The sequence below is a fragment of the Natator depressus genome, chromosome 9, assembly GCF_965152275.1.
Source record: "Natator depressus isolate rNatDep1 chromosome 9, rNatDep2.hap1, whole genome shotgun sequence".
Lineage (NCBI taxonomy): Eukaryota > Metazoa > Chordata > Testudines > Cheloniidae > Natator > Natator depressus.
The window spans coordinates 11122307-11147677 of NC_134242.1; the positions used below are offsets into that span (position 1 = coordinate 11122307).

General features: G+C 42.6%; 1 protein-coding gene across 4 annotated transcripts in view; it reads left to right on the forward strand.

Annotated features, from left to right (window-relative positions):
- The window catches only part of PEX5L (peroxisomal biogenesis factor 5 like), a 168676-nt gene that overhangs the window by 58629 nt on the left and 84676 nt on the right, over positions 1–25371 (forward strand). Inside the window, exon 2 of one of the 4 annotated variants that reach the window (XM_074963517.1) lies at positions 11200–11354. The exons of the other annotated variants lie outside the window; for them this stretch is intronic. The gene's annotated coding sequence lies outside the window, so the exon portion shown is untranslated. The remainder of the gene's footprint in view (positions 1–11199; positions 11355–25371) is intronic. 4 annotated transcript variants of the gene reach the window in all.

Below are 25371 nucleotides of genomic sequence, written 5' to 3' on the forward strand. Positions count from 1 at the left end.
AATGAGCATGAGGCTGCAGAGCCACACAATGTGATGTGCCAAGAGACCCAATTAGTTTCAAAAGGTGCCAAAGAATTGGATAAAGCCAGACATAGGTTGGGGGAGGAGAGAAAGGGCCCTTGACATTTTAAAATACATCTATCTAGCTCCAAAATGAACTTTAATCTCTGTCAATACACAGACCTCTGCAAAGAGCTTTAAAAATATAGTGTCAGCACTCACAGGCAGGATGTCAGAGAAGGAGGCATAGAAACTAGCCGGCCTGAAAGATCCAGTGCCAGGCCATAGCAGTGATCTATATATAGTCAAGTAGTTGCACCTCATTACCCAAAGGGGGAAAAATTCCTCCTAGCTAACAGGGGGGGATTTCCTTTTTTGTTTGCACAGGAATTGATCACAGGAAGAACAGATAAAATGTACACTTCTTGGAGGAGATGGCTTAGGGGTGTAAGCATCAAGTTTCAGACTGTGGGCCTGATTCTCTACACTCTTGCATTTCAAGGGGTCATTTATGTCTGTGCAATGTGCATGTAAAGCAGAGGTGGGCAAACTATGGCCTGCGGGCCACATTCGGCCCACAGGACCCTCCTGCCCAGCCCCTGAGCTCCTGGCCTGGGAGGCTAGCCCCCGGCCCCTCCCCCGCTGTTCTCCCCCCTTCCCCCCCGCAGCCTCACCTCACTGCGCCCCCGGTGCAATGCTCTGGGCAGCGGGGTTGCAAGGTCTTGCTGGGCAGCACAGCTAACCCGGTGCTCTGTGCTGCGTGGTGGCGTGGCTGGCTCCAGCCGGGTGGCATGGCTGCCTGTCTTGGTGCTCTGGGTGGCACAGCTGTAGCGCTGCCAGCCACTGGTGCTCCAGGCAGCGCAGTAAGGGGGCAGGGAGCGGGGGGGAGGGGTTGGATAGAGGGCAAGGGAGTTCGGGGTGGTGATCAGGGGGCGGGGGTTTGGGTAGGGGGCGGGGCAGTCAGAGGGTAGAACAGTGGGGTTGATTGGGGGCAGGGGTCCCGGGGGGGCAGTCAGGAAGGAGGGGGTTGGATGGGGCAGGGGGGCAGATGGGGGCAGGGGTTCTAGGAGCGGTCAGGGAACAGGGTGGGGTGGATGGGGCAGGAGTCCTGGGGGGGCTGACAGGGAACGGGGGGGTTGGATGAGGCAGGAGTCCCAGGGGGGCCAACAGGGGTGAGAAGCAGGGGGGGATGGATAGGGGACGGGGGCCAGGTCACGCCTGGCTGTTTGGGGAGGCACAGCTTCCCCTAACTGGACCTTCATACAATTTTGAAAACCCGATGTGGCCCTTAGGGCAAAACGTTTCCCCGCCCCTGATGTAAAGCATTACCAAATCAGAACTCTCCACTCACACCAACAATACTGTTTTATACCCAAGACCAGATCAGGGAGTATTAGCCCACCTTTCTGGCAGTCTGACCCTGAGGTCATTTCTGTTCTGATCCAGTCTCTGAAGTAGATTAAAGCAACCTCAAAACTGTTGCCAATGGCCCCCAAGGGACTATTCCAACAACCAGGGATCACCAGAGTGCAGACCACTCCCCTGTTCCCCCAGCTATACCCCATACTCTGAGAGCTAGGGTGGCAATATAGGAGGATTCCTTTATGCAGCAGGAACCTAGAGGTAAAAATATTGAATTACATATTTGACTCTGTGGGGCCCTTTGGCCCTAAAAAGAAAGGTCCTGTTTGCTCTGTAAAAGTTTTACCCACGATTTAGTGATTTACTTATGTGATGGGGTGAAATAACCCTGCAGCATAAATCTCACACACTAGGAGTGTCACTTTGCAACTGAAGTCTTCCAATGGATTTACAACCTTGTATATATTTAGGAAAGCAAGATGGGTAAAATGATTAAAAGAACTGAGTGTGCATTGCTGAAGTGTGGCAATACACTAGAAAGAGGCTTTTAAGTTTCCAGGTTCATATTTTCTTCAGTTTCTGCATCTCACTCCTAACTGGCCTTTTAAATAAAAAATACTGCTCTGGAGAAATAAAATGTCACACTTCCTGAGACTTTTCACTAACCTGAGTGGCAAAAAAGCTTCATTATCTAAGCTGAATCACTCATTTTTAAAACTTTAATTCTCAGGATTATGATTGTTAAGCTTTACAAACAGAGGATATGAAGAAACTCCAACTAATGTATCCCTCAGCTGTATTCTGCAGCTGGAACCTTGAGAATGTTTTGTACGGGTAGCAACTAGATAAATTAATTCTTAATCAGATGCAATTCAGACTCTTATTTGGGAGCTGTTAGGGATGGAGCATGCTCAGTGATGATGGATTCTTTGGAGACTCTGGTTGCTGAACTCAAAGAAGTCTCTTCTGAGGATGTGCAAACAGATTTTTTAGGGGCTTGTAAATTGGCTAAATTTTGGTGGCTTTGCACTGCAGCAGCATACCTCCCAATAGTCCCAGGTTTTGTGGGATTGTCCCGTTTTGCCCTCCAAACCCCCATGGCCCAGTTAAAGCATTAACTTCGCTACCTTAAACTTTGTGCTGAGTCTCACAGACGCTTAGGGCTAAGGTCAGGACAAGGGTAGCAGCTTTCCTGGGGTTTCACTTTCCTTCCCGGGATGTGCAGCCCCTCTGCACATGCTCCCTTGGACAACAGCAGGAGTTGGGGCTGCGATCCCAGCACAGTAGTAGCAAGGGTATGAGCAGGGATGGCTGCTTCACTGCCCACTCTGAGTTGTTATACTATGATACAAATGCCTTCTAATACATTATAATGGAGACATTCACTGTTAGGTTCCTGTGATGGCAATTAATGATTGTTCTGGAACTCTCAGAACAAAACCACTGATATGATTTACAGATGCTTGTATTATAGATTTCAGAGTGGTAGCCGTGTTAGTCTGTATCAGCAAAAAGAACGAGGAGTACTTATTCTAAGGTGTCACAAGTACTCCTCGTTCTTTTTGTATTAATAGGGTAATTTTCCAACAGTGTGGGGGAAAACAGCGCCAATCTGGGGCTGTCATTGCTCTGCATTCACAACTCAGTGTGAATTTTGCACGTGGACGAACTAAAGGAATATGCACTTTTCCAGTGTACTAAACTGAAGTAAATAACCAGCCTTAGACTGTGCATTAGCACCTAACACCATAGAATTACGGAAGTGTAGGACTGCAAGGGACCGCAATAGATCACCTAATCCCTGGCACTAAAGGCAGGACTATGTAATAACTAGACCATTCCTGACAGGTGCTTGTCTAACCTGTTCTAGTGCTTAACTACCGTGACAGGAAGTTTTTTCTAATGTCCACTCTAAACCTCCCTTGCTGCAATTTAAGCCCATTGCTTCTTGTCCTGGCCTCAGAGGTTATCAAGAACAATATTTCACCCTCCTCCCGGTAACAACCTTCTAGATACTTGAAAACCGTGATCATGTCCCCTCTCAGTCTTCTCTTCTCCAGACTAAACAAATCCAAATTTTTTCAATCTTTCCTCATGGGTCATGTTTAAGGCGATGTTTTAGTCACAGGTATTTTTAGTAAAAGTCATGGACAGGTCACAGGCAGTAAACAAAAATTCATGGCCCATGACCTGTCTGTGACTTATAGTATATACCCCTGACTAAATCTCGCGTTCTCTGGGGCAGGGGGAGGCCCGGGGTACCACAGATGTTTGGGGGGGCAGCCTGATACCCCGCTGGTGCTGGAGGGGGCGTGGCCTGGGACCCCTGCAGCTGCTGGGGGGGCTGGGTGGCAATGCGTGGCCCGGGGGGGAGTTTGGCAGGGCTGGCATGCTCCCTACCTGGCTCGCTCCCTACCTGGCTCTGCGTGGCTCCCTGCAGCTCCCCAGAAGCTGCGACATGTCCCAGGTGGACGTGTGGCCAGGGGGACTTTGCACACTGGCCCTGACCCAAGAGTTGCCTCCACAGCTCCCATTGGCTGGGAATTACGACCAATGGGAGCTGCAAGGGTGGCGCCTGCAGGCGGAGGCAGCACGCAGAGCCGCCTTGCCAAGCTTCCGCCAAGGAGCCAAGGGACATGTAGCCGCTTCCAGGGTGCCCCCCAAGGTAAGCACCACCCAGAGCCCTCACCCCCTACTGCACCCCAACGCCCTGAGCCCCCTCCCACACCCAAACTCCTGCTTCTGCTCGGGGGTGGGGGGGCATAGTGGCCCAAGACTGCCCCAGCAGCAGCCAGTGTGACTGGCCCAGGAGCTTCCCCAGCTGCTCAGGTGGCCCCAGGGCCAGCCGTACCAGCCGCTGAAGAATTTATGAAGGTCCTGGAAAGTCATTGAATCCGACTTCCATTTCCTACGTGACAGACTCGCAGTCTTAGTCATGTTTTCTAGACCTGTAATCATTTTTGTTGCTCTCCTTTGGACTTTCTCCAATTTGTCCACATCTTTTCCAAAATGTGGCACCCAGACCTGGACACAATACTCCAGCCAAGGCCTTAGCTGAGTGGAGTAGAGTGGACGGATTACTTCTTGTGTCTTGCATACAACACTCCTGCTAATATGGCTATTAGCCAGAATGGGCAGGAATGGTGTCCCTAGTCTCTGTTTGCCAGAAGCTGGGAATGAGCGACAGGGGATGAATCTCTGGATGATTACCTGTTCTGTTCATTCCCTCTGGGGCACCTGGCACTGGCCACTGTCGGAAGACAGGATACTGGGCTAGATGGACCTTTGGTCCTGGAAAAGAATGTGAACCAGTCACTCCTTGATCTGCACAAGCTGGCAACTGACAAGAATGACCCTCATTTGTGTGACTTCATTGAGCCAGTAGAGCCATTCTTATGTAATATATCCCAGAATGATATTCGCTTTTTTTAGCAACAGTGTTACACTATTGACTCATATTTAGCTTGTAATCCTTTATAACTCCAAGATCCCTTTCCACAGTACTCCATAGTACCAGAGCTATAATATCTCTGACCATCAGTTAGAAAATCATGTTACTGTATATTCTCTCTCCCTTAAAAGTATTTTCTCCTCTGAGTGCTCAGAAGCAAGCAGTGCTTCATCCATTTTATATTTCCCCTTGGCCTACTTTTCCTCATCTCTTTCATTTATCTTTTACTCTGGTATCCTCTTAGCTAGTACACTCCCATGTGGCCTCCAGCCTTGGCTCAAGAGTTTGAACAATGAAAGAAGAGAAGAGAAGACTCCATATAGAAGTGTTTCCTCATAACCATCTACCCACCAAATCCCCCATGGAAAAAGCTGTCAAAGTCTTAGAAATTGTTCTGTTCTCCTGCAGAGCTGACGCAACTGCATAGCGAAGATTTCCTATGAAGTGCTTAGCCTACCTGTAAAATACAAAGATTATTTTACATCTCCATGGCCCTGCTGTTTTATTGCACTCACGGCCTACATTTGGTACTCTGTACCAGACAAAATGAGCCATGAGAAAGGAGAGAAGCTTTGAAGACTTCTTTCCTCGGAATTCATCCTTCTGGTAACCATGGGATCAAGATAAACACATCTCTGACGCAGAAAGCTTTGAGACAGGGTATCAGGAAAGCAATTAATAGATTTTGATGGTATTGTTTTTAAGAATTCATACATGAATTATTTATTTTAATTGTCTACATTCTTTTAATTGCACAGGTAGGTCTGTGTGTTCCATGAAGTCCATATAAACAATATAAAGCAGCACAAAACTTTAAACTAAAAATAAATAAATAAATAGATAAGTCAAAGATAGACTTTCCTCCTGCTGTCTGTGCTCACATCAGACTCATGTACATTTTAGATGCTGAAGTCTGTCTCTTCATTTCATCCTGGAAGACAGCTATTGACTGTACTATGAATTAAGTTGTTTTCTCAGCATAAAATACTGCAAGTTATGGCGCATGTCACTGAATTGTGGACTGAGGACTGATGTATCATGGTTTTTGATGTGTCATATCCACTGACTGAAATAAAAGCATGTCCCTTTGAAGTGGCTAATGTAGTTGAATACCTGAGTCTTGAGCTGGGAAAACAGTGCTCTTTATACAGAGGTATGGCAGCATTTGACACATTAGCCTTGCTTTCAAAACTTAGATGCCGCTTGGGGTGGTATTATTCTGGTTCTGGTGAGTTTCATGGAGATACTTAATAAATGTAGTGCCTTTGATATTCATTGTGTCCTGCCTGTCACATGCCTTATGTCTGTATACCTGGGCTATATCGTGCCATCAATTTTTAGGACTCCTCACTGAAATCATTTAGGAGTTTTGCTAAAAAATCTACTTCACATGTGCAGAGCTCCCATTAAGCGTCCTCCGGGAGCACAGGCACTGAGCATATCTCAGAGGGAGCTCAGTACCTCACAGGATCGAGCCACTGTGATTCCTCCCCTCCCCACCCACCCCCCCAATGATATTTAACCATTACATGAACAAGCTAGGAGGAAGGGATTGAGATAGGGTGACCAGATGTTCTGATATATTAGGGGCTTTGTCTTACATAGGAAACTATACCCCTACCCGTAAAAAAAGTTTCCTGATTTTTCACACTTGCTATCAGGTCACCCTAGGTGGGGAAAGCCAACACCATAGTGCTAAAAGGATTGTTACCACCCTTCCGTCTAGACACATAAGAAGCTGTAGCTATGGTTTATCTATCCAATGGGTTTACCTCTGTGTTTGTTCTATCAGATAAAATTATAACCTCACATATGCATTAAATGATCTCCAGTGCCCTGCATTACTCAGACCTCCTATTCGAATCTCAGAGTGATTTTCTGCATGACAAACAACATAGAAAGTGCAGTACAGGCTACAGTGAACACCACCCCAAAAAAATTCCTACTGATTAACTGAAATGGAAATTCCTGATCTGAGCATTGTAGCCAGGGGTTTATGACTAATGGACCATAGATTGTTCACCTCAGAGGATAATGCTTTTCAAACATTGTTGCATATTAAAATATGAACCAGTTCTCAACTTATTACCATTGATTGATCTCACTCACTAAGAGCCTTTATCTAAGAAATATAACCGGAAACTAAAAGCAATTCGTAATGCAACGAATTACCAGCTCACTCACCTATAAAATGTAATGCCGCTATAATAATGTGTATAGGCTCTATGCTCTCCGCCATTTTGCACTGTGGAGAAGAGCAAAGCAGCAGGGGGAAAAAAGGGTGGTGGATGCGCAAAGTCCCAAAGCCACTGGAGGGGGAAGCAGAGCATGGCTGGGATTTCAGGTTTCATCCCAAGCCCAAGGAAAACCCTTTGCACCAATTTCCCACCTATCTCTAGAGGTGCTGAGGCTGGCAGGTGGTAAGACAAGAAACAGCTGTGCAACAAAAGTGCTCCCTGCCAAGTATTTCCACTGCAACAAGCAACTAAAGTTAGTACTTCTAGGAGTAGCATTAACTTGCAGTCTGTGACCCCTGCTCCCCTTGAAGAGAAGGTGAAGCACAGAGATGATAGATGGATGTCAATGGCAGTATGGTTCCTTATGGAAATGTGCTGCCAGGACAGAAGTAGGAGGAGCAGGGCAGGTTCTCTGCAGACCCACTGTTGGAGCTTGATGTCCCCATGGATTGGCAGGCCACTCTAAGTCAATAAACTGCGTTCTACCTTGAGGAGAGCACAAGGCAGAAACCCCATGATGTGACCCCTTGCAAGGTTCATGAATTCACTTTTCTCTTTACAAGATATGCTGGGTGATATACTTCAGTCAAACAGAAAGTTATTGGGCTCAACACAGGAGTAATTGGGTGAAATTGTATGGCCTGTGTTATACAGGAGTTCAGACCAGATGATCTAATGGTCCCTTCTGGCCTTAAAATCTATGCATTCATCAGGGAGACTGTCATATGCCCATACATGATGGGAAATTTCAAAGCCACTTTGCAAAAGTTAGGAAAGCACCAGATTAGTCTGATAAATCCTGTGAGAAAAGCCCTGTCTCACTTAGTTTTGGCTGCAGGGTACCAGGAAAAAGAGAAAGCTGTCTTGTTCTCTAAAGTGGTACATGTTGATCAAATGATATGCTGTAATGCTGCTATTACACTCCGGTGGCTAGTCTGAGGTAGTCATGAAGCAAGTCAGCCCTAATAATGTGCATTTGAGTAGGTTCTAATTAGGTAGCTACATGATACAAATACTGTGACCAGTGTTTTATCCTGCATGCTTATGAATGCCAGTTGTGTATGTAGACAAAAAGTTAAGTATGGACTTAGATTTGCAAATCAACAAGGAGACCTCAAGGGCCAAGTTTTAAAAACATGGTAAAAGAAGTCTGCTCACACAAATTGCACACATGGGTCTAAGCCACATTTGCACTCACACAGCCCATTTTTGCTGACAACTAAGGTACAGTTCCCATGCACAGCTACTCAAAGTATGCCTACAAATAATGGGAACTAATGAACATGGATTTTTCCTGTGTACATTTGGTCTTGCAAAATATTTTAAAAATGCATGATAGCTGCAGGCATTTTCAGGATGTTTGCAAACTTCAGTATAAGTAAAAGGATTAGAAATAAGAAATATTCTTAATAGCACTTTTGAATCCCTACTATTCGAGAGTAAAACAAACTATTTCAATAGGTTAGCTCCTCTTCTTCCTCACCCTCTCATCTGTAATTTATTAGCAAAATTTTGACAGGGAAATAAAAAGTCAACTTTTCACCTGGAATCTGAACAGTTGCTAGGGGGGCGAGGGAAGCTTCAATACTAAAAAGATAGCAACAGACTCAGCAGGCACACAAAGTGTTACTCCTCCATCTGTGAGTGAACAGGGGCATGAAAGCAAATCTTTTCCAACGTTTTCAGGATAATGGACTGTGGTTTGAAGGGAATGCTCTTTGATGTGCTAGGAAATGAGAATAAGCTCTGAGCCTGCCTTGGCCAAGTTGCCTTCAATCATTAGCATTGTTATTGGCCAAAGAAGCCTATTCTGTGCAGGAAATGTAGAGTCTCCTTAAAAAAAAAAAAGCACACACGTGGATCTTTAAAATGCTGACCCAACTGAGGCACGCACAGCACAATTCAGGGAGAGGTGTGCAAAGCTGGCTTTAAGCCAGATCTTTTGGTCCTCTGATCTTGATCTGGCTGCTTTAACTTTATGCTGACTGCCAATAACTCGAAGGGACCGTTACATTGGGTGTCACTAGGGAAAAGGGAAATCCTGGCCTTGCCCTCTCTACTACCAATTGATTTCTCTATGCTGGTGTGATCTTTCCATAGGTGGCTATGGTAGAGTGGTGCAAAGCAGCCCCTGTGTAACAGAAATTGCATCTTCCCTTATAAAAAAAACTCTAGTTCTTTCCTCTTAGACATTGGATAGTTAACTAGTTTATAAAGATGTCTCCTTTCCATGGACATTGCAGATGATTTTTCTTTCAAACACCAGTGCAGCCTCACACTAGGAGATCCACACACCCTCCCCTGTCTGCAGGCAGCCAAATTCCACCTCCCTGACAGAACGCTACCTTGGGAAGCTCCATGAGTTGTCATTGCCTTTCCTAGTAAACTTCGTTCCTCATGCACATTTCTCCAGGGGAGGGGAGGATTTGGCTCGTATTTAGAAACATGCAAGAAAGATTAACTAATAGGTATGTTCCTTGGAGTTTGTGATGTAGGCAGTTGCTCTGGAGTGTTATTCTAACTGGGTTTCTCTACTGTAACAAGTTTGGGCGTGAAATGCATGTCAGTTAGCCTCTCATGGCAGTCACCATCGGTGACAGCTCCCCTTTTGTTTCACTTTTCCCCATGATAGGATTGCAAAATCTTCCAAGTAATGTCAAGGTGGTCCAAGCACACGCCCAAGAGTCATTCATATAGCTTCTCTGTGTCAGAGCTGACAATGTCATCTTTCACCTTCGCCCCTGGGAGTTTCACTTCTGAGAAAAACCCAAACACCACAAACAGAGAAAGGCTTTATGCTGGGTTTATGCTTCCTGTAGTCCCACATTACGCAAACAGTAGCCCCAGGAGGCAGTGTGACTGACGCACATCTCCAAGGCCCTAAGCCATCGTCCTTACACTGGTGGAAGGGCAGGAAAGCAGGGGTAAATTACTACTCCCCCCTCCTGTGCTCACTCAGCTACTCTCCCCAGTGAGCAGGCGGAAGCCAAGATTTCACCCATTCCATACCCACCGACAGGTGAACAGCCCTGCTTGTTCCTATACATGCAGAGCCAAGGTTCAGGTAGCCCACCTAAGGGTGACGGGTGTAAGCAGTGTTCTTACCTCACACATGGATTTACAATCTAGCCCTTAGGATGAGTAGTAAACAGTCAAACAAGTTTTCTCCCCAGATAATTAGTTTCTAGATTCAAGCAGATAACAAGGGGGTGTCTGCAGGCTTTTTGGAAAGTGGTTACTTCATCTCTGGCTTGCCTTCCATTTGATAAAGATTTATTTTGATGTACAAGACCAATCCATTCTAAACAAACTTGCTCTTGCAGAAGGCCTCACAAGCAGAGTATGTAATGCATGATTACTAAGATATATTAATGGGATTTTTTTTTAATGTTTTAAGAGCCCCTGAAGAGAAACAGTTCTGACAATAGCTGTCACACAGCTTAACCTCCAAAGCTCTAGGTGACTATGCCTTGAGCTACAAAGAAGATTTTAGTTTGGTCTTAACTACACAGGACAGGAAAGTGCCAGATTTGACATCCTAGCTGAAGACAGCAAATTCCACTAATTGGAGCTACAGTACATCCGAGGGGTTTTCCATGTACTATAAGCCAATTTTGAAATACAAGCAATATCATTTACATCCCAAGAAAGTAAGCTCTAAAGAAGCTTCTCAGCATGTGTAATTGCTGATTTAACAAACTTGTGCATATGAGATGATCATATTCAAGAAGCCTTGAGACTGCAGAACAAATCTATGCAGAAATCTTTACTAAGTTCACACCATTTTTTATTTGAGGCACTTAATTATTTTCATAGTCATCCTCATTTTTCATTACCAGATCAAAAATCTCATGCTGCAGATACTGATTCATTAATGCATTCTTAATGAAGAAAAGCACAACTTTTACTCGCCAAACTAGAATGGTTTATTTAAGGCTGGTTTAGTAGTATGAATTTATCTTTCTGATTTAATCACACAAAAGGACTCTCTTAGGATTTCAACTGCATTTCTAATTTTAAAGAGCTTTTGTTTTATAGACTAAAATATGTCTAGAAGAGATATTAATCACCAAACTATTAGCTAACTTTTGAAATTTAGTGATTTTGCTGGGTTATAAAAAAAGAACGTAAATTCTCTCTCTTTGACAGGGAACTGCATGCATTTTGGCCCTGAAAAAACAACAGTAAAAATTAGAAAAATTATCCTGGTTCCTGACTCAGAGCTCCTTGGTGCTCCAATAATAAAAGATCTCAACAATTATTTACACATAAGACTAAATTTCAGCAGCATGGACCAAAATTGAGTGAGTAATTGCATATTTTTGTGCACATTTTTAAAAGCCTAGCCTCGGCAGGACAGTTTTATTGATAACCTGGTGACTTTTTAAGAATGCAAAAAATAAATGTCCTTGGGAAAAATTCAAACTGATTTGCCAAAAAAGATTTTGTTTGTGCTTATTGCATTACATCACCTTACTTACATTGATTTTAACAAAAACCATTCTGGTGTTTAGTGCTGTGCTGGCTGAAGGGAAGTTGAAAAGGAACTATGGGCCAGGTTGTAATCTCACTTAGTGTAAATCTGGAAACCTGGCCCTTTGTGTTTAATTGCTACCTAAAGTTATTAACTATAAAAACAGTTTTTGTGTTACCTGGGATAGAAGTAAATCTCTCTCTAGATCTGGAAGGTATCATCTAGAAGTGAATGTTTGTTTTTTGCACTTTTATAATCAAATTTTCAGTGTCGTATTAGAACAGAAAAATAAGTCCTGTACCCTGGTAGGTAGCTATGAGACAGTAATTTTTTAAAATGTGTTTATGATGTTTTTAAACAGTAGAGTCATTATAATAGCTCACTTTTAAACACTTACTTCCTGAATGGTTCCAAAAATGTGTAGTAAACCAGGAGCCAGATGCTGGCCAGTACAGGGAAAATAGCATAACCATCTACCAGATTGACGTACACATATGCTGTAAAAAACAGCATGAGAATACACCAGTGTTTTAGATAAGATCATTCCAAATTCAGGAAGCTGAGAGTAGAGGCCATTTCTGGGTCAGGAACCAAACTTGCATTAACCTGCAGACAATAGTCCCTTGCCCCTTATTCCCAAATATCCCCTCTGTGATAGGGTTACCATACGTCCGGCTTTTTGGTTCTTAAATCGCCGTCCAGGAGGAATTGTTAAATATCTAAAAACATCCGGGATTTTTCCATTATTATTTTTCCCCAAAGAAGAGTTGATCATTCAAGAAAGAGAGTGAATGTTGATCATTCAAGAAAGAAAGCAAATACTGATCACTCGAGAGAGTGCCCGCTTTTTCCCCCTAGCTCCCAGCGCTAGCGCTGCAAAACAGCTATTTCACGCGGCTGGAGGGAGGAGGGGGAATGTGGCACGCTCAGGGGAGGAGGCAGGGCTGGGGCGGGGATTTGGGGAAGGGGTTGTAATGGGGCGGGGAAGGGGTGGAGTTGGGGCGGGCCTAGGGGGGCGCGAGCAAATACCCCCCCATGGAGTGTCCTCTTTTTTGAATGTTCAAATATGGTAACCCTACTCTGTGATAGCTGTTGTGTGTAGAATGGTAGTCTGCTGCTTTTCAGGGAAAGGTAATATTGGAGTAGACATCTGCCATTGTGTGGTGTTGAAACTGAGTGTTGTGTTCCAGAATATACATAACACACACTAAGACTCAGACAACTTTACAGACAAGCAAACACTGCAGAAGAGAGATAAGGGGAGATTTTAGGTCAAAGGCACTGAAGCAAACCTACACTTTTAAAAAGTGCAGTAGGATCTTTTGTGTCCATGCAAAGCAGAAAGAACTTTACATTTTAATGTTTTGGCTGACAGTTACATTGCATGGCACCAGATGTATCCACCATGCAAAGGTGAATGGCTAATTCTACCCTGGCAGGATTCAAACATGTGATTCCAGCTGTTCATCTAGACAAGCCCTTAAACTTCTCCTATGAAGGCAACATTGCTTGCCTGCCTTGAGAAAATAACAGAACTTTAAAGCAAACTCAGGACCACCGCCTCTACTCACCCTGCACACCTGTTCTTTTCTTCCGTCCATCCTCCAGTTGCCCATCTTTCTGTCCCACTATGCAATTTACTGGTATTAAATTTTTATTTTGTGATTAAGCTGTTTTATATTTTGATGTCAGGGATATTTTCCATTATTTGTGCATAGTATTTGAATGAACCTTTTAATAAAAAAATATCTGGGAGGAATTATTAAATCATCATTATGCCAAATATAAAAAAATTAACTAAACTAGATTAAACCATTCTCTGAGATTCTTGTCCTGAAATTATCACTAAATGTAATGGGCCAAGATTTTGATCAGTTACTCTGGATTCACATAACTGAGATCAGAGTCTGGCCCTATGTCTCTTCAATAAGTGTTAGTAAATACCAATGACAATATATTACTCAACTATCCTGTCTTCCAGTGTAACAATAGTGAACAACAATTGAAAGAGATCACAATTACTTTAGAAGTTGTAAAAAGAAAAGGAGTACTTGTGGCACCTTAGAGACTAACAAATTTATTTGAACATAAGCTTTCAAGAGCTATGCTCAAATAAATTTGTTAGTCTCTAAGGTGCCACAAGTACTCCTTTTCCTTTTGCGGATACAGACTAATACAGCTGCTACTCTGAAACCTGTCGTTATGCTTTAGAAGTTGTGTGTCTCTTAATTGGTTTTGAAATTAGGTGTCTAGCAAAAGGCATATATAATTCTATTTGTGTCAAGGCTTGAAAACTTGTCTCTCTCACCAACAGAAGTTGGTCCAATAAAAGATATTACCTCCCCCACCTTGTCTCTCAAGGCATATACAGATATTCTAGCCAATGCTGCAAAGTTTTAGGGTCCATATTTAACTGGCTTTTGAAGCACCGTACTCTAGTGTGAAATGTGCTTCTTAGTCAATGTTAAGTTTCTCTCTCCTATAGTCTAATCAACAATTCCTTCCATGACTGCTTAGTATAAAACAAGATTTAGGGAGACCTAGGTAGCACATGCTGTGTTAGTTAATCTGTAAATAACAGAACCAGAGAAAGAGCTACAGGATCTGTCTGTGTCCAGCAGCTTCAGTAAACAATTCCTTTTATATTCACTACACTTGAGGTCTGCCCCTTCTCTACAATGAGAGATGCTACATGTTCAGGACTGAAATTTTTTTAAAAGACACTTATTGTAGGTCCTAACTACAAATGAAACTGTGCATATGCTATATGATTAGATTAGAAGGCATCCTCAGCTTTGTTTAATATTTTGGGCCCTTTGATTTTATTCTGTTTTACGTACGGTCTTATGGGGTACAGATCACTGAGGGGCAGCCTAGCTGGAAGCTCCAGCTCTGGTTTAAATGGAGATTGGAGTGAGAATATTCACCTCTGCATTGTACACACATTTAACAGGATATGTCTATGGTAGTAGGAATTTTAGCAGTCTCAGCACAGGTGGGAAAAATGCAGTTGGAGATGGAACAATTAAACTGGATGCAGGAGCCAGGTTGATCCTAGCTCACTGTACTTTAACACCCATTTCCAGGAACAGCCAGGGAGAGCAGCCAAAGATGAGCGAGAAAGGTATTAAAATGGTACTTTTAAAAACCAGTAATGATTTCTCACTGTGCCAAGCCCCTTTACTTCTCCTTTCCCCTTGTTCTAAATGTTTGATGACTCAGATGGCCAAAACTGGGTACACTTTGCCTGCTCTCCTTAATTTGAGCAGCCACCACAAAAGAAATAAGAAATAATAGGATCTGATTCTCCTCTCCCCTACCCAAGTGTACAACCATGAAGTGAATGGAGTTACACCTGTGTCAAACTGGAGTCAGAGCAAAGAGTTCAGATTTGTAAAAGTAGATAATTAGGTAAATACATCTCCTACACATCGCAGGGAGCTAGGGCTTGTGATTTTAACAGCTTAGGAGTGTACATCACTTTATTCTTTTTAAAAGTATATTTCCATTTACAACATACTCTACTTGAAAGAGTATATCCTGGACTCTAGGCATTTTTTACACCGATTTAGAAGTAGGTCAAAGAACAATAAACCCAGCAGAGTCCTCTTGCTTCATAATTAGGAAATAATAACAAAACCAAACAGCAAGCCACACTTCCCATAAATACTAGCTCTTTTCCTTCCTACAGGGCCAAGAGCTTGAGATTGAAGCCAATGCCCCTCAGTTATTTGAAGATAGCCCCTCTGTGCATAGACAGCCACTGGAACATTTCTGTATTGCCACGCCAACATGCATATTTTTGCCAATAGCTCAGAGCACCACTCACATATTATCCATTTTCTGTAGCAACTGGCTTTATCTTTTCCAGGGTAACCTATGTGGTACTTAAGCTGTTCATAGACTTCCCCTCCACATCACTGTAGACCAGACATGTGTTTTGTGATACTGACAGATCTTCTGCTCAGGACTGGTCTGTGTGTGTTATCGCTTGTTATGGCAGCCATCCCAAGCAACAGATAGTCCATAGAAGTTAGAGGCCAGTTTTATAACAAGTTGCTTCACTTGTCAGGACTCCCAAACTTTGGCACATATGATCCCCACAGTGCAGAAAGCAGAGTAAGAAAGTTATATTGATATAAAATAAACATGGATTCAGACCAAAACCCAGATACTGCATTCCCCTCCCCACCCACCTCTCCCTGAACTTTGAAGTTTGACCCCCATAATGGTACTGAACTTTGCAACTCAGGCCAGTCTCTAATGTAAAATAAGTGGGAAAATGTATTCACGGTAGTTGAAAATGGCTATCCTGACATACCAATGAATTTCTAATTTACAGACATGTCATATAAAGCAGACTTGAAAAGTATAGTTACTCTTATAGTCATCAGGTCAATCAGAATGATGTGGGTGCTCTATAAACCGTTAACAAGACTATTTTATATTCTGGCTCTTTGATAAACCTCTCTGATCTTAACAAAGAACTTGAAAAATGCCATCTTTTTCAGCTCAATTTCATTCATAGCAAATACATGCCTGGAAATAAAATATATTCGTGCTTTCTCTATTTTCACTGTCATAGTTAATCACTATAGCATCAATTCAGTGCTTAATCTAGCTATGGCATTACATCTTGAACAGCATTAGCACTAATACAAGATTCCAAATCTCCACAGATTACATATAATCCAAATTGATTTTAGCAGTATTAAACGGTTTACTCATCATTCTGGTTAATGGCCTACCTGTGTAAAAGCACTACAGTTTAATTCTCATTTGTGGCTAAAAAGAACAAACTGCATTTAATGTCTTTTACTAAAGGGAACAAAAATGTTTCAAGATACACGTAAGGCCAAATCCTGAAATACTGAATCATAGAATCATCATAGAATCATAGAATATCAGGGTTGGAAGGGACCCCAGAAGGTCATCTAGTCCAACCCCCTGCTCGAAGCAGGACCAATTCCCAGTTAAATCATCCCAGCCAGGGCTTTGTCAAGCCTGACCTTAAAAACCTCTAAGGAAGGAGATTCCACCACCTCCCTAGGTAACGCATTCCAGTGTTTCACCACCCTCTTAGTGAAAAAGTTTTTCCTAATATCCAATCTAAACCTCCCCCATTGCAACTTGAGACCATTACTCCTCGTTCTGTCATCTGCTACCATTGAGAACAGTCTAGAGCCATCCTCTTTGGAACCCCCTTTCAGGTAGTTGAAAGCAGCTATCAAATCCCCCCTCATTCTTCTCTTCTGCAGACTAAACAATCCCAGCTCCCTCAGCCTCTCCTCATAAGTCATGTGCTCTAGACCCCTAATCATTTTTGTTGCCCTTCGCTGGACTCTCTCCAATTTATCCACATCCTTCTTGTAGTGTGGGGCCCAAAACTGGACACAGTACTCCAGATGAGGCCTCACCAGTGTCGAATAGAGGGGAACGATCACGTCCCTCGATCTGCTCGCTATGCCCCTACTTATACATCCCAAAATGCCATTGGCCTTCTTGGCAACAAGGGCACACTGCTGACTCATATCCAGCTTCTCGTCCACTGTCACCCCTAGGTCCTTTTCCGCAGAACTGCTGAGTGTTTACCCAGGCAAAATTGCCATTGATTGTTACTGAGGGCCAAATTTTGATCCTCAATGTGTCTGGAAAATGTACCTAATTTACTTACTAAAGTGGCAAACATGCCCTTCCCCCCGTGTTTCTTCATCTAAATCCCTGGGGACATGAACAGCAAGCAACCAGCTCTGACTGGCTTCCATTGTTCTAGACCAGTGGTTCCCAAACTTGTTCCACCGCTTGTGCAGGGAAAGCCGCTGGCAGGCTGGGCCGGTTTGTTTACCTGCCACGTCCGCAGGTTCGGCCAATCGCCGCTCCCAGTGGCTGCAGTTCGCTGCTCCAGGCCAATGGGAGCTGCTGGAAGCGGCGGCCAGTATGTCCCTCGGTCCATGCCAGCTTAAAATGATCAAGAAATGAAAGCAGCAAATAAGATTGCTGGAGACAAACTTGACTAGTTTCTCCATACTTCCTAACAGTTTTTAAAAAATGCCGATTTAAAGTGTGGTTCTACTCCAAACCCTAACTAAATAAAAAATGGCACCATTGTATTCAGTACATCTCTTCCCTGTGTTCAGTCTCAAATCTGCTGACTTGAGAAACAAAAACAAGTTTTTACTGCATCTTTCTGCTGTTAGCCCTACAGCAGCCAGCACACCTTAGGGAATGAGCTAGATTCTATATGTGCATCAACAACAGAATTGTTTACTAAATTTCAATCAGTTAAATATATTTGCACATGTGTAAGACAATGGGATTGCAAAGGGATCAATGAAGTCAGAATTTGGCCTACAGAGTTTTTATTACTGGTGATGTGAAAAGAACCTAGCTTGACTCTCAGAGTTCAGGATGAATCTGCTTTGATAGCAGTTAGGAAACCTGTAAAGGCAGCCCATTTGAGACAGCAGTCACTGAGATAATAAACGTGGAACTTCACAGTGCCACTTTGACAAAAGTCACTTTTCAGAGTAGAACTGCACTTTTTCTGTGCTGTTGGATACTTATATATACATACTGTACACACAAAACACATCCTTCAGTGGAAAAGCTTGTGCTATTTCATTACTTTCCTCGTCGCCAATTTTCTTTGCTGAACTTCCATACACAGGGAACAAAAATTGTGTCCTTGCAGTCTGGATGATATGGATTTATTTAGGCAAATATTAGAAAGAGAGAAGAATGGTTAGGGCATTAGCCTGGGACTTGGGAGATCTGTGTTCAATTCATGGCACTGTCAAAGACTTCTTCCTCTGTGACATCGGGCAAGACCCCAATAATGGGCCATATAAGTATCATGGAGAAACAGACCAAACAAAGTTTGGAAGTTTCAAAGGAGAGGCGCAGGTGCCATTGAAATTGGATTTAGGTATCTAAATCCCTTAGGCTTTTCTAAAAATCCTAGCTCAAGTCTCCCGGAGAAGGAGAATGCACAGGATGATACTTGCTTTGGAGCAGCTATCTTGAATTGGCTCACAGCTCTGCCTACCAGCAGGGATTCTCCTTATTTTTTTAAGAGATGCAGGACCAGAAAACAGTACAAGAAGAAAGTAACTGGGGAACAGGTAGATGATGGAAAGAAAAGGGGAAGGAGGCAAAACAGAACAGAAAGGACTGAGGAGAAGGGCTGCAGGGAAGAAAGTACATTTAGACTCTATAAGAGAACTCAAGATTTTTCTAATGTTCCATAGCCACAGGAATGCTGTTGGCATCACCGTCCAGTTGTGCATTCATTTTGAGGAGGGAAAATGTTAGCACTGCATAATTTAAACAATAGAGCCATGAATGTCTCATCTCTTATTTTTAAATTCTGCAAAATACAATGATTTGTGGCACATAAATCCATTTTGAATAGGCTATTTAATTGGTACTGTAAGTCTAATACATCAGCTGCCTGGGGATCTGGACAGCAGCCAAGCACCCAGAGTGCATCATGTACAGTAGCTTGTTCTGTTCTCTTTCTTAGCACAAATGTCCTTAGTTGCTATAACTTAAAGCTACAATTATGTTAAGCTTTCTATCAATTAAATATATTTTCCATAAAATTTGCCTTTAAAAAAAACAATAAAACCCTCTCGGTTCTGTTTCAGAGTAGCAGCTGTGTTAGTCTGTATCCGCAAAAAGAAAAGGAGGACTTGTGGCACCTTAGAGACTAACAAATTTATTTGAGCATAAGCTTTCGTATACAGCTAGCTGTAGCTCACGAAAACTTATGCTCAAATAAATTTGTTAGTCTCTAAGGTCTCGGTTCTGTGTTGCCATTTAAAACTGATTTTCTTTTCAGAAAATGGTGTACTATTCTACAGACCTAAACAATGTTTAGGCATTTTAGTCTGAAAAATGGAATATGCATCACAGTCAATCACCTTTCAAAGCAAAGAGCATGAGTTGAATACCTAATGAAAGACATATTTTAAGCTCCGGAGTAAGTCTGGCTGGACTTTCTGCTTATGCACAGCAAAGATGTCACTAAAAGTTTCCTGGACCTGACTTTTCCTATCAAAAATTTGCAAGAGCTCAGTAGAGTTTGACCTTTACTGAAGTAACCACATTACACTGGCAGATGAGATGAAAGGAGGATCTGTGCAAAACCATCCTTAAAAAACCCAAACTAGGTGAAACTTGCCTAGTTGTTTGAGTTTATTTCAAACCGGATACTTGGCAAGGTTTCCAGATGCTCACCAACCTTTGGGCAAATCTTAGCCACATTTTTCAGAAGACCCAGGCTGAGTTGCGGTTTCAGGAATTGACCATGCAAAGCCACTCTTGAGTTTTGGAGTTGGTTCAAATGCAAAACTTAGTAGGCATGGAGCCATGTGGACTTAAAGTAGGAAAAGCATTTGCCCAGAGTCCTGGGAACCCAAAAGCACTGTGTTTCATACAGCTCTAATTAAAATATATAAAAGTAAAATATGATCTATGGGGTGGGTAGAAGTGTATGCCACAGATGAATCCAAACCAGATCACCAGATGCAAAGCCACCAACATTTTTGGAAATTCATACTGGTATCTATACAGGAAATTCTACAATATTCAAGAGCTTTGGATCCAGTATATCCAGTTTGTGCTTCATGATTGACATTGTTCTCCACTGAGAACAGACTTTTCTAATAGACATCACATATTATATGAGTAACCTCTCTGCTTTGCTAAACTGTGCTCTCGGGGCCAGGCTCTGCCCTCAGTGACACCCATGTATCCCCACCAGTTTCAGTGAGGCAGTACAGATATAGGTGAGGGCAGAATTTGGCCCTCAATAAATCCTTCTCCTATTAACTGAAAATGTGTATCTGCTGTGCGTTTTAGAATAAGGTTCAGCACACGTGATTGTAAGTAATTACACATCTCACATACATTTTTGGAAAGATAGGTTATATTTGCTCTTCCTCATTAATTTTTACGTCTATAAGTAGTTTTTTGAAGAATGTGTTTGTAGATTATGCATAAGATTCTCTACTGCTCCCAGTTTCTGAGACCAGTGGTATGCCTGCCCTGGTCCCAATGTATTTTAGCGCATCATGCCAGGGTTTTGCTTCTTTTGCATTTCTATGTAATCTTCTTCTATAGACAGTGCATCCCTTCTCTATCTTGACCTGCTTATACCGTGCCAAATTCCAAGCATGCATGACTCCCGCTGACATATCATCTGATCTTAATTAAGTCAATTGGGGTTGTACATGCGTATCTGAGGACAGAATTTGATCCATCCCTCTTTGCAGCTGGGAGGGCACAGTTACTTTTACATTATCTTGGCTGGGCATTGGGGAAACGCAGTGAGGGAGGAGGCAGGGTTTCAGGAATCCTCCTCTCAAGGCCTAATGGTTAGAATAGACTCTGCCCCCCTAGTGTGCACCCTCCACAGAGGACCAGGATGGGAATATCCCTCTAGTGATGGAACTCTGACAACCCAGCTCAACCCTTCATATCACCAGCATGCTGCCATGCAAAGAGCCCTAGCTGAGCTGGGTTCTGTGCCATGCAGGAGTACTTAGAATCATAGACTAAGGTCAGAAGGGATCATTATGATCATCTAGTCTGACCTCCTGCACAACGCAGGCCACAGAATCTCACCCACCCACTCCTGTAACAAACCTCTAACCTATGTCTGAGCTACTGAAGTCCTCAAATCGTGGTTTAAAGACTTCAAGGTGCAGAGAAATCCTCCAGCAAGTGACCCATGCCCCATGCTGCAGAGGAAGGCAAAAAAACCCCATGGCCTCTGCCAATTTGCCCTGGAGGAAAATTCCTTCCCGACCCCAAATATGGCGATCAGCTATGCATGTGCGCAAGACTAACCAGCCAGACACCCAGGAAAGCATTCTCTGTAGTAACTCAGATCCCACCCCATCTGACATCTCATCACAGGCCATTGGGCATATCTACCACTAATAGTTGAAGATCAATTAATTGCCAAAATTAGGCTATCCCATCATATCATCCCTTCCATAAATTTATCAAGCTTAGTCTTAAAGCCAGATATGTCTTTCTTAAACATGGGAAACCAGAACTGCACACAGTATTCAAGATGCGGTTTCACCACTGCCTTGTATAACGGTACTAACACCTCCTTATCTCAACTAGAGATACCTCGTCTGATGCATCCCAAGACCGCATTAGCTTTTTTCAAGGCCATATCACATTGGCGGCTCATAGTCATCCCTTGATCAACTAATACTCCGAGGTCCTTCTCCTCCTCTGTTACTTCCAAGTGATGCGTCCCCAGTTCATAACAAAAATTCTTGTTATTAATCCCTAAATGCATGACCTTGCATTTTCCACTATTAAATTTCATCCTATTACTATTACTCCAGTTTACAAGGTCATCCAGATCTTCCTGTATGATATCCCAGTCCTTCTCTGTATTGGCAATACCGCTCAGCTTTGTGTCATCCATGAACTTTATTAGCACATTCCCACTTTTTGTGCCAAGGTCAGTAATAAAAAGATTAAATAAGATTGGTCCCAAAAACCAATCCCTGAGGAACTCCACTAGTAACCTCCTTCCAGGCTGACAGTTCACCTTTCAATGTGACCCATTGTAGTCTCCCCTTTAACCAGTTCCTTATCCACCTTTCAATTTTCATATTGAGCCCCATCTTTTCCAATTTAGCTAATAATTCCCCATGTGGATTTGTATCAAATGCCTTACTGAAATCGAGGTAAATTAGATCCATTGTGTTTCCTTTGTCTAAAAAATCTGTTATCTTCTCAAAGAAGGAGATCAGGTTGGTTTGACACGATCTACCTGTTGTATTTTGTCCCAATTACCATTGACCTCAATGTCCTTAACTACTTTCTCCTTCAAATTTTTTTCCAAGACCTTGCATACTACAGATGTCAAACTAATAGGCCTGTAGTTACTCGGATCATGTTTTTTCCCTTTCTTAAAAATAGGAACTATGTTAGCGATTCTCCAGTCATACGGTACAACCCTTGAGTTTACGGATTCATTACAAATTTTTGCTAATGGGCTTGCAATTTCATGTGCCAGTTCCTTTAATATTCTTGGATGAAGGTTATCTGGACCCCCAATTTAGTCCCATTAAGCTGTTCAAGTTTGGCTTCTACCTCAGATGTGGTAATATCTACCTCCATATCCTCCTTCCCATTTGTCGTCCTGCCATTATCACTAAGCTCCTCATTAGCCTCATGAAAGACTGAGGCAAAGTATTTGTTTAGATATTGGACCATGACTAGATTATTCTTAACCTCCACTCCATCCTCAGTGTTTAGCGGTCCCACTTCTTCTTTCTTTGTTTTCTTCTTATTTATATGGCTATACAACCTTTTACTGTTGGTTTTAATTTCCTTTGCAAGGTCCAATTCTACATGGCTTTTGGCCTTTCTCACTTTATCCCTACATGTTCTGACCTCAATAAGGTAGCTTTTCTTGCTAATCCCTCCCATCTTCCACTCCTTGTAGGCTTTCTGCTTTTTCTTAATCACCTCTCTAAGGTGCTTGCTCATCCAGCTTGGTCTACAACTCCTGCCTGTCTTGGGATGCAGGCTTGCTCATGTTGGTGATAATGCCAGGGAGCTTATTATGGTTGGGAAGAGAGATATGGCTCACATTGCAGAAGTCAGATGAGGTGTGTCATAAATAGAAAGGGAAGGGTAAACCCCTTTAAAATCCCTCCTGGCCAGAGGAAATCTCCTCTCACCTGTAAAGGGTTAAGAAGCTAAAGGTAACCTCGCTGGCACCTGACCAAAATGACCAATGAGGAGACAAGATACTTTCAAAAGCTGGGAGGAGGGAGAGAAACAAAGGGTTTGCGTGTCTGTCTACATTTTGTCTTTGCCGGGGATAGACCAGGAATGAAGCCTTAGAACTTTTAGTAAGTAATCTAGCTAGGTATGTGTTAGATTATGATTTCTTTAAATGGCTGAGAAAAGAATTGTGCTGAATAGAATAACTATTTCTGTCTGTGTATCTTTTTTGTAACTTAAGGTTTTTGCCTAGAGGGGTTCTCTATGTTTTGAATCTAATTACCCTGTAAGGTATTTACCATCCTGATTTTACAGGGGGGATTTCTTATTTCTAATTCTATTTTTATTAAAAGTCTTCTTGTAAGAAAACTGAATGCTTTTTCATTGTTCTCAGATCCAGGGGTTTGGGTCTGTGGTCACCTATGCAAATTGGTGAGGCTTTTTATCCAACATTTCCCAGGAAAGGGAGGGTGCAAGTGTTGGGAGGATTGTTCATTGTTCTTAAGATCCAAGGGTCTGGGTCTGTAGTCACCTAGGCAAATTGGTGAGGCTTTTTACCAAACCTTGTCCAGGAAGTAGGGTGCAAGGTTTTTGGGAAGTATTTTGGGGGGAAAGACGTGTCCAAACAGCTCTTCCCCAGTAACCAGTATTTGTTTGGTGGTGGTAGCGGCCAATCCAAGGACAAAAGGGTGGAATATTTTGTACCTTGGGGAAGTTTTGACCTAAGCTGGTAAAGATAAGCTTAGGAGGTTTTTCATGCAGGTCCCCACATCTGTACCCTAGAGTTCAGAGTGGGGGAGGAACCTTGACAAGGTGGAGTTGAAACTATATTTCAGAATAATACGATTTCCCACTCCAAGAGATTCACTGTATTTAATAGCGTGAAAGGACACAGATTCTGTACAAAGGAGATCACAGACAACGAACGTGGTAAATGTTTTATTTAAAAAGATATAAAAACATTGATCTGTTGGCTACTGGGTTCCTAAGCTGATAAAAGTCATTCTTTTCCCATTTACTGTACCAATCTAGAATCAGTGTCAATCTAGTAGACTATCAGAATCATGGTGTTGCCTTTATCTTAGCAACTAAAAGGACATAATTCATTATTTAACAGCTTTAAATGAGTTCATTAACATTTAAAAGAAATTCAGCCTGCAGTCTATTCAACTGCATTTCTGAAGGTTATAAAAATAGAAGGTTGGGGGTTAATGCTGAGTCAGTTTCTTATGTGGCTATTTGGTGAACTTTCACAATGTAACTGGAAAAAAATATTTTCTATAATAATAAATAATAATAATAATAAGCCTGTTTAGAACTTTGAAACAGACATGCAATAGGAAAATATTTTCCATGTGGAATATGTAGGTACTTATGTCCACCCTTTTGGTGATGGACTTAATTACATGCTGTAAGGGCTTTATGAAATAAGTGGCTTGTCAGCTGACTGTGGAGCCATGGGGCAGAGGAATGGGTAGGAACAGGATCTATAATTATAATTTAACAGACTCCCCCGCTTTGGGAAACAATTGGAAATATCTTGGAGGAAATCTAACAGCCCTTTCTGCATTAAAACATACCTTTATATTATTGTGTAATACTTTATGTGTGTAATGGCATCATTGTGCTTTATACCATTACTCCACCAAGGAAAGACATTGGAGTACAACTGTATCTGTTTGAGTCTTTCTTCTAGCTTACATACCTGTCAAGGCTGTAGGTCTGAAAATATGGAAATGTTATACAAACGAGCAAATGCCCTAACATGCATAATTGATGCATATGCATGACTTTATTAGCATCCCCCAGCTATCAAATTCATCAGTTTTCCTCCCTTCATCAACAGACCTATCAATTCCACCCTCATTTTTTCCCTCTTGTCACCCTCTCTCTGACTCCTCTTTCCTCCCTCTAATTTCACCTTCTTCTCTTGCACTCCGCCTCATTATCTCTGAATCACCCCTCAACCCTTGTCCCCTGCCCTCTGAGTTTCTCTTCATTCCCACTCAAGTTTCTGGTCACCCCTGGTACAGCAGTACCCATCCTCCTAAGCTCTGAGTCTTTCTCCCGCTTTCCTAAGGGTT